At 44.9% G+C, this 10712-nt stretch overlaps 1 long non-coding RNA gene across 1 annotated transcript; it reads left to right on the forward strand.

Moving 5' to 3' along the window:
- The first annotated feature begins 5643 nt into the window (after positions 1–5643).
- On the forward strand, positions 5644–9064 carry LOC125553833. The gene is made up of 3 exons (XR_007304225.1): positions 5644–6236; positions 8338–8414; positions 8792–9064. It is a non-coding gene; the product is annotated as an uncharacterized LOC125553833 (long non-coding RNA).
- Positions 9065–10712: the final 1648 nt, after the last annotated feature.

Raw genomic sequence — 10712 nt, forward strand, 5'->3', positions numbered from 1 at the left:
CCTCGCCGACCGTGGCCCCGTCCGACACCCCCGCCTCGAGCATGGCCTTCGCCTTGGGCGTCGGGCTCTTCCTTAACTGCCACAGCTCTCTTGCGGGAGCAGGACCTACTCGCCTCCGCAGAAGGACGGCCGCGGCCACGCCCTCTCAGCATGGCGGTGGGTGGAGAATGGGGACGAAGGGGAGGCGCGAGAGGATTCCTCTCCTCCCCCTCCTGAGTTCCCTCTTTATACACAAGCAGGGAAGGCTGGAGACCGGCTCGACGCCTCCGAAGAGCCTTTTCATGTCCGACCCATTAAGTTGGCAATGAGCGAGGTCATCGACCGCCCTCCCCGCACTAATCAAAGGCACATGGGTATCGGCCATGGCGCGCCTTCCCATATCCCACACTGTCACACCCTGATTTTCATGCCACAACACTTAAGCTAATAAATCATGATAAAATGTGGTTTGAGAAAAACTTTTGAGTGTTTTGTCTTAGCTTTGATTGAATGTTTGACTGTTGTTTACAAGTGCTCTAAAAATCAAATAAATCCTCCAACTCTTATACTCCTTCTCCTTGATCCAAAACCTTTTCCCAATGATCATACCATGTGTATAGAACAATATAGTATTTTCTTACAAAAATAATTTGGCCAAATAGTATTTTCAAAAAGAAATTAGTTTTCCAAAACCCCCTGAATTGAGGTTTGCACTGCAAGTAATTAATTAAGGGCAGTAAAAATCTTTCGAAAAATATATTTGACTCCTATTAGATATAGGACACCCAGAAACCACAAAAATATAATTTTGAAAGTTATTTTCCTATTTTATTTAAAGGCTTTTTCTATAGGCCAGAAATGGTCTTTAATAGGTTAAACTTATTTTAAAGCTTCAAAAATATTTGAGAAAAATCAGGGAAACTCAGTGGCATAAATTGTCCATATATATGAGTTTAAACACATGGTCATGATCAAAATATTGGACAAAACCCTCCAGAACCATTTCATCTCATTTCAAATATTTGAAATATTTCTATAAGAAATATTTTAAAATAAATCCAAGAAAATTCTAGCAAGTCACATATTCATAATGTGATGATCTTGCAAAGTTTCATATCAATCAAAATAACTATGGTTCACAAAAGTGCCCCAAAACCCTCCCTGTCCAGATCCAAGTTTGAACAACTCTACATTGCCAAGTGTGTCCTTTTGATCTCAAATTTTGTGGACATGTTCAGAGCCTCAAATGATGGCACTACACTAAGTCGTGCATCAAGGAGAATAGATTTGCATGACTAAATCTTGAAAAGTCCATTTCTTCTAATTTCTAGGGTTTACAAAAGTTGCATTGGCAAATTTGCCCAAATGAGCTCAAAATTGGTGGAAGGCCCTAATTATACATGACAGTTCACCCTATGGAGTCTCATGGCAAATGGAAATCATCTGCTTGCCCAAACCACCATCAAACACCTTCTGGCAGAAATTTAAAATGCATGTTTTGGCCATTTCCACAAATCTCCATGATCTCAACTTTTTCCCACAGCCTCATCTGGTCCTCCTCTAACCCCCTGCATCTTTCCCTGCCCGAGGAGCCATGATTAAGGGGGGGTAGAACCCCATTTTTCTTCTCTGGACATCCACTTTTCCCTCCCTTTCTCATCTCTCTCCCACTCCTGGCTAGTTACAGAGCATCCAAAGCCTCCCTCCTTCTTGTTTACTCTTCCTGCAGATGCCAGACACAAGTGGACGCGCGAGTGCGCGCGAAAAGCGGCGGACGCCGGCCATTTGCATGCTCTGGAACGCCTGGCAGGGCGTTCGACCGTTGATGCCGCGTCCCCCGACCGCCTCGAGCCTCCCCCTCGCGCCAGTCGAGGTGCCTCGACGTCCGCAACACGCCACCGTGCAGGCCCGTCGTCTCTCCCTCCCTCTCACCTCCTGCGGCGCGTGCCCAGAGCCGCCCGGCTCGGCCAATGCATGGCCTCGCACGCGCGAGCACCAGAGCCTTGCCCCGCTACTCCTCTCTCTTCCTGGCGCCCCACTCAACTCCCACAGACGCCGTAGACAGCCCCTCACCCTCTGTCCTGGCCTCCCGAGCCATTGCCGCGGCCACCCATGCGCCGCGTCCACGGTGAGTCGCTGGTCAGCTACTTAAGGCCACCCCCGAGCCCCTCTCTACTCCTTTGGCCCTCTCACCCTCCAGTGCATCCCCTGGACCAACCCACTCCCCTCCTCGCGCCTTCCAACCCCGTCCATGGCCGGAGCCGAGCCACCAGCCGCCGTTTAAATTCATGGGCCTCGATCCCTCTCTCGTCCCCATGAACACACCCGCACCCTCTTATCACCACCGCAAACTCCCCCCCCCCCCCCCCCCCCCCCCCCCCCCCCCCCCCCCCCCCCCCGTGCTCCATCCCCTCCTCCTCATGCCTTCCTCGCCTTGCCGAACCCGCCGTCAGCCCCGGTCTGCCGCACCCGAAGCCCTCCTCTTTCCGGGCTCCCCCGTGGGCGTGTAGCACTTGGACAGGTGCGCCACGGCGCGCTGAGTCCTCCGGTGTGCCGGGCGCGGCCGGAGGAGGACCGTGCCGCCCGGGAGAGCGCCGGCGCCTCTTGGCCTCGCCTCCCCTGCCTCTGCTCTGTTTGAGCGGGAGGTAGGAGACGGCCTGAGCACCGGGCCCCGCTCGTCAGTGACCCGGTGGGCGGGCCCTGCCCGTTTAAGTGGAGACGGTCCGGGAGTAAACCCATTTCCCCCTCGTGAAGGCGTACTTGCGGGAAGCCGCTTTTGATGTCGCCCGAGCGTCGCGCGGCTGAGCCACTCGGCCGGCCCAGTGGCTATCCTACGCCCTGTGCACGGTTTGGGTAAACCCTAAACCTTTTTTTCCTTTTTCTTTTTTTCAGTCAAATTCAAAAATCCATAAATAATCCAACAGAGCTCCAAATTTGATGATTCAAATTTCTAGTGTTTTCTAAATTCATGCCCTACCTCATGGTGCTATTTGCACATTTTTACAGAAATATATCTTTCACAAATAATTATCAAATACCATTTTTCCATTTCTGTCATAAACTTTAGAAAATCACAAAGAGCTCAAAATTGATCCAAATGCCATGATTTAAATTCCTAGATGCTTCTAAGTTCATAACTTAGTTTATGAACATTTTTCTTAATACTTTCTGTACAACACAATATAATGAGCCATTTCTTCATATTTGTCAACTTTGCAAATTCATAGGAAAATCATTTGAACTCCAAATCCAGTGAAACCAACTCCTAGATGCATCTAAAATCATGGTTTGTTAAATGGGTGCCTTTTCTCATTTTTCAAAAATATATTTCTGTACACTTCTTGCAAATCCATAAACCCCTTGATTCCATCATATTGAAATGTTCAGAAATATTCACTAATCCAATTCCAATGAAACCACCCTGGTTATTTTTCATATGACCAGGGAAGTCCTAGAAAAGTCAAATCCATATTTTTACAGCACTTTATTTTTTGCCTTGTTGTGTTGCTTATTATGATTGTTTCGACGTTAGTTGACGAACTAGACGGAGTACTTGGAGAAGGACCAGAAGACTTGAAGACTCTGATGAACCAGGCAAGCAGCCCTTTGACCATGTCTATGAAACCCTTTTTATGCATGTCATATAGCACTCTTATTGCTTGCATCAGAGATATGATACTGTGATGACCACATGGGGTGGTTTGCCACCGTTACTTCCTCGTCGATACTAGTATTGTGCATGACCCTACCTTCTTATGAGGGTTATGCCGGTGGGAGTAGATAGGATGCTAAGTACTGCTACGCAAAAGGGACGGGGATATGCATGGTAATGGAGACAAGGAATTTTCAAAAGACTTTTCGAAAACCCCATCGGGTGCCACTTATGCCTGGGGGAGATGATGAGTTGGGTATCCACTTGATGACGAAGTGGTGTACCAGGGCAAGTGTGTGTGTTGTTTTCCAAACGGATTGGTTTAAGTTGCGACCGTTATTCCAACCTTACATGCGCAACCACTCTACCCTTGTATGGGAAAGGGCATTATTGATTACCTAGGCCGATACTAGCTTGGAGCCCGCATTACTAGTGACGGGGGAGAGTTGGTGCTCTCTCTCAGGACGGGGTCGTGCCAGGTAGGGCGGCCATGACTGTTTTCACAGGGCACCAGATACACCGTTGTGTCCCCTCTCGGATGTTACGATCTCGAGTGAGTCTCGTATGATGTACATCGTGAGGATACGGTACAACGAGTGGATTCCTTGTTAGTGTCGTCTAGGGAAAGATAGTGATCGCGTGCTTACCTCGGGTACTTGAGGTACCGCGGGTCGTGGATGACACAGCAGTTCCCCGGATCTTGTGGGTAAAGTGTGCAACCTCTGCAGAGTGTAAAACTATTTGAATAGCCGTGTCCACGGTCAAGGACAGTTGGGTAACCGCTCTTGGGCTATGTCCACATGTTTACAAACCAGTGTGTGTTTGGATAAGTGGGAAGAACTTCTTGGGTCAAGTCAAAGGACTTGACATGATTGAGTTGGGTTGGAGCCCACTCCCTTTATGTTGATATCTGTAACCGTCCTCTTGGTTACTTGAATTCTCCTGATGCATGTCTTACGAGCTGTTGAACATGTCATTGCACTCAAAACTAGCTTTCCGCAAAAATTTACCTATAACATGCATTGTTGTATCTTGAACCAAAACATGGGTTGCTTGCGAGTACATTCAAAGTAATCATTGGCTTGCCACTAGTTATTTTATTGGCCAGGCATGAAAGAACAAGATATAATGAAGAGTACCTTGGTGACGAACATGCGAGCTAGGACGCTTCCCAGTCAGAATGCCTGTAGGGTTAAGGCAGATGGCACGGGTCCAAGTTATCGACGAAGATTTCCGCTGTGAAGTTATACTCAAGACTTGACCATAATGGTCATAATTTATGTAAGACGGTATGTATGGATGTAAGACTCATGTTATTCGGCTTCTGTGTGTTCAGTGAGCATTGATCTTTGGGGTCGCTCTACACGTGCATTCGGTGATCACGACTTATGAGTCGGGGTCCCCAAGGAGCTGGTATCAGAGCCATCCTGACTGTAGAAGCCTTAGTTAGCATGGTCATTAGTTAGGGTAAAAGTATTTCGAAAACTATTACAAGTTTTCAAAACTATCTATACTTCTCTTCCCTTCTAAGTTTTTCTGAAAAACTAATGTATATTTTCCCTATCGATCTCTTCCCCTTCAAAACCATTGCAACGGTCGCTAGCACCCTAAAGCCACTACACCACAACACCGAATTGGGGGCAATTAACTGCCAGGAGAAATACAAGAATGAGGGCAAACCATCTGCCGGGGATCTTCTTACTGCCGGTAGAAGTGCATAACGGCGGAGAAACTGCCGGTAGAAGTTAATCAGCAAGGGCATGCGCACTACCAGCAAGGTCATAAAAACTGCCGGGAGAACTGAACTACGGCCCACTATCTGCCGGGCCTGCTTGTGGTGCGAGCCTAAAATAATATTTGGCCCAAACGCGCGCTGGCGCGGGAGAGCGCGCGACATTTCCACTCAAAAGAATTACAGCCACCGCTCAAAAAAGAAGAGGAATTACAGACACCACACGACCTATTCTCCCCCAAATCGACGGCCTCCTCCTCGACCGCCGCTGCCACCCCCTCTACCGTTGACCATGCCCTCCACCACCACCACTTTGATTGACATGTACGACCCCATCGGGATCTATGGCGGCGGTGCTTGGATCTCGGCGTCGCCTCCCTCGATACGCGTCCGATGTGCGAGGTCGTCGTCGCCTCCCTCCCTTCGACACCAGCACCAGAACTAGTCGACGATGCTGGTCGCCTCCATCTCTTCTTTACGGCCATCACGCCGACGAGCATAGGCGGACTCCCCACCACGGCTTCCTCCCCGCCAATGGCGAGCATGGTGTCCCATCTCTACTATGCTGGTACAATACTTTCCTCAGATCTGTCTTGGTGGAAACCCGATGCATGTGAGATCTTCCTTACCAAGGTTGTTAATCTTTTCTTTTCTGCTCGATGAGAACTCATGATGCGCGTTGTCCAGTTGTCCGTACGAAGGAAGATTTCGCCTTCCATCGAGTTACTACTGAGCGTGTTCCTTATTGTTTTTTCCTTTTCCTACCAAATTGATGCAGGTGCTATTAGTGAAAGGATTGGAGACTGGTTCTAGCAGTGGTTGGTTTGTTCGAGGAATTCCTGGTGCTCGTGATTTGTAAAGGGTTTCAGCCAGGTTAGTGTATATTTCATTTTGTTATCTTAATATGGAAGTATATGTGCCTATTTCATTTGCTTGTATCCATCCTTTTTAGTACATGGATCAGTCTTTATTTATTCAGGTTCAGACATTGTGCAACTGAAGACTGTGTATACTAGTCGAAGGCACGAGCTATGCACGTGTTCTTCACTCACTTATCTGTTTACTTGAGCAACATTTATTTTGAGACGGGAGTAGTATGTATGCTGTTGAGTGCTAAATCATGTCCAAAGGATTGGCAAGTTGCTGCTTCGAAACTTGGTAGATACAAACGATTAGTGCTCTGTACAAGCTAGTTGTTCTCGAAGTACAAGGATGGTTACTCTAGTCATCGTTGTGTCCCGATCATAGCCACAAAAGATCTTGAATAGCAGAGTTTCACCAGTGGGCCCATTTGGAGCCGTCAGGATTCCAGAAAGGTCCCGTAGTCGTTTTGGCGCCTGCCCGTACATACAAAATCTAAGAAATGTCAACCATTAGATCTCTTGGGCAAGGTACTTATGAACGGTGGATATTCATTTTATGGAACAAATCAATGACTTGTATTTGCTCTAGAGTCTGGGCGGACTGCTAATCCAAATTCAAACAATTGTGTACTATAGTAGTAGGGAAATGTAGCGCTCTATAATGTTTTTGGTGCCTCCATTTGAAAGAGCTAAATTTATAGACATGAGTGTGGATTTGATATTAAAAATTTCTCTACAGAAGTAGCTACTTTTCCTGCCTTGATTTACCATCTAGCTAATTGTTTCATAGGAGTTCAATACTTAGGTAACATTTTTTCTCTCAAACTTGTGCTTGAATGTACCAATGAAGAGGCTCTTCACAACTCTAATTCTTGGTGCCAATGGTTACTCTTCCATTTACTATGATTAAGTGCTCTTTGTGCCAATTATGGATGTTAAAAGAAAACGAACTTTGACTAATGAACATGTAGTTGGAATGAACAAGTACCCTTGTTTATCTCCATTGGTCGATTGATGTGAGATCATTTAGTTCACTTGTCATCCCACACATATACTTGTACATGTAAGAAAAGCAATCATATAGAGAATCTCTTTCTGTCTGTTCTCTGTTTGCTACAAATATAGACTGAAAGTGGAGTATTGCTTCTATAATTTAAAGATTTGAACTTGCAAAAGTGTTAGTTCTCTGATATGAAGTTTGTTATTTATGTTTTGTGAAAGTTGTTGTCTGAATGTGATATACCCATATATTATATAAAGAACAAGTTCACATCTGTACCAAAAATTAAGCTTGGACATGTTGCTTGCCTGAATGTGATATACCCATCTATGTTGCTTGCCTGTGCTATCAGCTACTGTGATATATCTTTCATACTTATATACACATTATGCTTCGACATGTGTTGTTTGTGCGAAAGGAACCATCTAGTATTTTGTAATGCTTGAACTCAGGGTAGTCACTACTTGAATATTTCTCCATTTAATCGAGTAAGAACAGTTCTTCAGAACATTCTATCATTTTCATCTTCAGACATCTTGATAGGAAGCACCAGGGAATGTTTGCAGTTTCAATTTATATTGTACGTAAAGGACTGTAGATATGCTCTCTGCCAGTGAAAACTTCTAAATGATCTATGCACTATGGCAGTGCCGCAGTGGATACTTCTAAATGACTGCGCACATGTTTTATTAAGTCTTATCAGTATAGGGAGTTCAATAATCTTTTGGTGCTAAACAAGTGGATGCTACAACTGAATACTAAATCAGTAAAACACGGTAGGAGTTTTACAAGCAAGCTTTGGGTAAAAAGATTTTTATATTCTGCTGTTTATTCCCATTGGTCGATCGATGTGAGATTATCTAGTTCAACTGTCATCATGCACATATACTGTTACATGGAAGAAAAATAACTAGCAAGAGAACTTATTTATGTCTCCTTTCATTTTGCTGCTAAGACAGACTGAAAGTGGAGTACTCTTCTAGAGTTTAATTGTTATTACATGCTGCTTTTATAAGGTTGGGGTCTTCAATCTAGTTTTTACTCAATAAGTTACTGTTTCTTAAGAATAACATGAAGCATGGATTCTTATATGTTCCATGTATTATGTCAGGGCAAGTAATTATCAGCTGAGCAAAGGCTACAACATGCTAGGAGGAGAAGTTTGAATGGAGGCAGAGAGTACACTTGGTAAGTGATATATCCAACGTGAACTTATTTACTCATTTTTTATTTTTGTTCTAGTCTGAGTCCAAAAAGATTGTTTGACAAATGGGGGTGACATTCTGTACACACCTTTGCATCTACCCTTCATGCTTGTGAAGCATTTTTTAAGAATAAAATTGAATATGGCCAAATTTGGGTTCCAAGTTTTGCCATGTTGTCATGACTTCACATTTGTTTGCCCCCTTCAACATGTAAAACTATGCACCTGACCATGTTTTATTTGGAACATTTAGATGATGTGTCAGAAGGAAAACAAAAGGCAACGATGAGAAGTAAAACAAACGACAATCGACATACATCTGACATGTAAATTCTAATGTGCTAAAATTTTCTCTTTTCAGGAAATAGAATGGAAAAAGGAAGAGGAGACAATGCTGAAGCACAAGAGTGAGAGGCTAGCGGAAGTTAAAGCAATAAACTATAAGCATTTTGAATGATTAGGGCCTCGTATTGTTGGGAACATTACAACCATGGGGAAAGCTAATTTTGGTTGCGAATTTAGCATAGAAGCCACTATATGCTCATTTTGGTCGTCTGTCTCATCCAAAAACATATGTAATTTTCCTTTTGTTGCACAACACCCTTATATATGGGCGTTTCTAGAAACATATGTATTTGGTTGTTAATTTTATTGAATTAAGTTAATTTTACGATGAGGCCCAAATGTGAATTATGAAAGTGTCATTTGTCTTGATTGCCTAGACAAAATGAATGCATATTAAATTAGTGATTTGTAGCCCAGATCAATTTGCTTTTGCTAGTGAAATCAACATGATGGCATATTAACTGCCGGGTAAACAAGCTTGTGCCGGCACTTACATTGCCGGTAACTGTAGTTTATATGCCACGGCTAATCTGCCGGGAGAAAATAAACTGCCGGCAAATAAACGTGTGGGGGGCAGTATAACTGCCGGGAGAAGTTTATCTACCGGGAGAAGTAATTCCCGGCAGCCATTCTCGTGGCAGTTCTATCTGCCGGGAGAATTGCTCTCCTGGTAGTTTATCTGCCCTCTTAAGGGGTTTCTCCCGGCAGATTACATGCCATTGCATTGGTGTTGTGGTGTAGTGAGCCCTGACCCCGGGATTCCTTGTAATCCTCGAAGGAGTACACCTTGCCAAACACTCACCCACCTCTTCTGAACACAAGTTTGGCGACACCACGAGAAGACGGTACCAATAGAAGATACCTTCTCAAGGAATGAGGACATCAAGACCTCGAAGATGGTGACACCCTCGACACTGCCCCAGGATGATGCAACCTTGGCCTACGAGGATCAGGGCATAGGATATGCAATATCATGATATACATCGCTAATAGAGCAACCCTGTCCTTACCGTTGTTGTATCAGCAACCACCCGTGGATGAGAACCTCGCCATTTGGTCCGCCTCACTATAGTGAGCAGGAAAACGGTTCTCTTCATCCCCTGCTCTTGGTATCGATGTTGTCATCGACGTAACTGATAGGTTGGACCTCTACTATGCCTTGTTAATGTCATTGCATAAATGATTGCTTACCCGAAACCCTTGACGCCTTAAAAGGCAAAAGAGATCGTCATAATTAAGAAGACAACAGATGACCGAGTCAATGCCAGCTACGAGGAGCCACCTTCACCCCATCACCTCAACAGGCGAGGAGTTGTTGAAGACTTTTCAGGCTCAACCCAGATCGTTTCATCGAACAACTACAAGAGACGTAGCAACACCTGAGGAAAACTCAGAAGACTCCACGAGGCACAAGGCACGACTATTGAGTCCGAGAACCCCTAGGGTAGGATGAGTCGTCTACCCCCTATGCGCAGTCGAGTCCGTATGATGGTTCAAATAGAACCATGATTGTGTGCTTCTTGTTTTTATTTCTTTGTGTTATAAGATAGGTCACAACTTTTTCCCTAGGCAACAAGTACGCGACTATATCACCTGCCTTATTTTGTTGTTGGTGTTTGGCCCTTTTTGGCACTTGTTTGTTTGCACCTTCACTATAGAACCCCCTTAGGCATCCCCATCTATGCCACTTTTCTCTCTCATCTCTCTCTCATCAACTGAAGATCGGCAAGACAGGAAGCACCAAGGATTCTACTTCGGCAACCAATTAGCACTGAAGACTTTTGCTACGGCCTCCTCGACCAAGTGCAACCCCGTGGAGTTATGTTTACCCCTCAAGACTGGAAACCCATCCCTATACCCATCGAGTCTTCACAAGATACCCCATCTCAAATCCTTAACTGTGTGCTTAACCCGCAGTATTGCAAGAGAACTAGTTA

Source organism: Triticum urartu, chromosome 4 (assembly GCF_003073215.2).
Source record: "Triticum urartu cultivar G1812 chromosome 4, Tu2.1, whole genome shotgun sequence".
Taxonomy (NCBI): domain Eukaryota; kingdom Viridiplantae; phylum Streptophyta; class Magnoliopsida; order Poales; family Poaceae; genus Triticum; species Triticum urartu.